This window comes from Haliaeetus leucocephalus, unplaced genomic scaffold (assembly GCF_000737465.1).
Source record: "Haliaeetus leucocephalus isolate CR32 unplaced genomic scaffold, Haliaeetus_leucocephalus-4.0 Scaffold484, whole genome shotgun sequence".
Classification (NCBI taxonomy): domain Eukaryota; kingdom Metazoa; phylum Chordata; class Aves; order Accipitriformes; family Accipitridae; genus Haliaeetus; species Haliaeetus leucocephalus.
The window spans coordinates 2478719-2481714 of record NW_010972920.1 but is presented as its reverse complement, the minus strand read 5'-3'; positions in this window follow the sequence as shown (position 1 = coordinate 2481714).

Below are 2996 nucleotides of genomic sequence, written 5' to 3'. Positions count from 1 at the left end.
TCCTTCGCTGCACGGAAAACGCGGGCGGTGGTGCGGGGAGTGACAGGGTCTGTCCCGGTTTAGGAAAAACGGTCCTGTCGTCGTCGTGCGGTTGAACTTTCTGGGGCTGTTATGTGAGGGTTCGAGGCAATGGGTTCACATTAAGGAAGTATTTCTGGTACTTGGGATTGGGGTCTGGGATAAAGGGCTCCACTTATCTCTATTGGGTGCCCTTAGGAAGCACCCACGGTGGTCTTTTTCAGTCAAATGGGTGTATTGAAGGTGTGAAATTATCCATGGTATGGAAACTGCTGTGGCAGCTACTCTTGACTTACAGTGTAGTCCCATGTCTTCCAGAGGACCAGTCACCCAGGGAAATCCAAATAATGCAAGTAAAGCCCTATCAAATACCATCCAGCTCAAAGCTATGCATAAATTTTTTTCATTTACTTTCCCCATCCTTGTCTCACCCCCCGCCCCGAGGAAGAGGTTCACAGACTTGTCCCCCAAGGGCTATTAATAGCAATCATGCTCCCAAAACTCAAAATATGTACAAGTCTAGACATGCCCACCTTGGGTTCGCTCCAGACTTCAGTTTTTCTTTTTTGGGGGGCATACTTCTAAAAGCACTTTTGGGAGGAAGAAGTCCATTTGGCTTTAATCACACAGATTGGGATAGACAACATTTGTAGATGAGATCAAGGCAGACATTTATATAAATCTTGTCTTCAGTGGTTTTTGTAGAATAATACAGTATCTGGAAACATCATAGGAAAGTGGTAGTGTATATGATTTGATACTTTGTTGTTGTTGCAAAACTTTACAGGCAATAGTAATAAGTACTTACAAAAGCCTGCATCTGTGTTCATCCTGATAAAACAAAGCATAAGACTTTAAAAAGGAGATAAACTATCTCCCTCAATATCCTTTAATTCCCCCTGCAGTATTATATGGGCAAAATTCATTTTTTATTACCTAAAGTTGATTCTTAATATATTAGTAAATAAAGACACATTTTTTTCTTCACAGGTGCTGTTACAATGAGCAAGAATATCCAGGAATTGAGGTAGTACACAGTTTTTGTTTGTTTTTAGAGAAATTCCTGTACCTGCTATCTGTCATTACAGTAAACAGCACGCTCGCTGAAAATGGAAGCCAACAGATTCCTAAGGTGTAGTCTGTTATGCTAATGTGGCAGGAAAGATGTGAACACAAAATTTAAAGATATGGGTGCCCAAGACAATCTACAGTGAAGGACGAATTATGCTGATCATTGTAATTTGTGTGCCACGATAATAACTTAATTTATATTCACAGTGGAATGAGTTATTCCTGCTAGCTATGGGATGTCTGCACAAATAGCAGGATATAGTACTGCCCTTTGATAATGAATTTTCAGGGGTCCAGGATTTTGCCTACTATTAGATTCAGAATCATTCAGCATTGGGAAAGTGATGCTTGTGAAATTCAGTGACTTTATTGTTTTGGGTGATTTTTTTTAAAATTTTTTTTTTCCCTAAAAGGTAGTGCTTGGATTTAGTGATTTTTATATAAAGTTGTGTATCTAATATTTGAAAGTTTCTCCCAAAGAAGAATCATTAATGAGTTTGAAAATCCATGACAAACTAGAATCATTAACGAGTTTGAAAATCCATGATGAACTGAGAAGAATCGGGATGGTATTTTTCTTTCTGAAGCTTTGATTTGCTGATTCACTCAGACTCTGATGGATCAAACTGAAGTGTCACCTGACCACTGTGCTTATTGCAACAGTGTGTAGTGGCAGACACATAGAAAAATGGTCAGGAAAAAGTGATATTTTTGCTTGGTATACCTCACTATCTCAGTGTCCAGGGAATTAGAATGTAAAGACTTACTGAATCTGAATGTCTGTCCCAACTGTCAAATTTATTAGTCCTGGGGATTTGTCTAGTCATTCTTTTAACCTGTTTATGCATTTAGGTTATACTCTACAATAACAGGGCAGTGTTGATAGCACCTCCTCCCTTGCCTGTAGCTGATGCCACAGCTTCCCACTTTCAGGGTAGCAGACTCCTCAGGATGCTTTTCCCCATGCTCTGCAGCTTTGCTTGCAACTGTGTCCTCTAACCTTTTTTATCAGGAATGTTATCGAATTAAAATCCAGGTTTATCAGGATGTGTTAATACAAACGCAGAGAGGCAGCATAACAAGTGCAGTGCACAGAGACAGGGACTTGTTTCATTGTGAAAAAAGTGCTGCGTGGACAGAAATCAACTATGCGTGTTGTAATTGGGTCATTTGTGAATGTCACAGTCCTGCTATGTACACAAAACAGTACTGATGCTAAGTGACAGGGAGCTGCTCTCCTTGCTGATCTCATATTCCTCCCTTACCTGTAGACTTGCCACTTAAAATACTTTTTCATAATCTGAGCTTCCTCTTTGTCCCTCAACTGTTTTTAGTTCATGTTTCCTCTTAGCTTTCTTCTAGTTACAGCTTATAGGTGAACTGCCAGAACTTGCCTATTACTCTCACTTAGACTGGTTTTCTTTCTCTTTTGGTCAGAAAAGGCCCCCCCCCCAATCTGTTACTTTCTTTGCACACACACTATCCTCCCTCCCCCTGGGAATGTAGCGAATCATCTGTGGCCTGATCAATTGCGATAAAATTAGATGGTGTGAATCCGCACAGGTTTCCTTTCCTCTGTGCTCGAGGTTTTATATAACCAAACGCTTCTCTGTTTCTGCAAATTTTCTGAGATGTTTCCTATTGTGCCTGCAAATGAAGTATTTAACAGATTTCTGTGGGTTTGATTGACCATACAGTTAGTTTCATGTCCGTAAGGTAGCGTTTTACTGGCCAGCTAGGAGAAAAAATGTGGAAATAAAAGGAAAACGCTTTTCAGAAGATCAACCAATTTAATTCTGTTTGTTTGATGAAGTGTTATTTTACTTGTTTGGACTTTCATACATTATGTCTGCTAGTGGCAAAACACGGTAGTTCAGTTGATTACAGTGGAGCTGCACCAGTTAAAG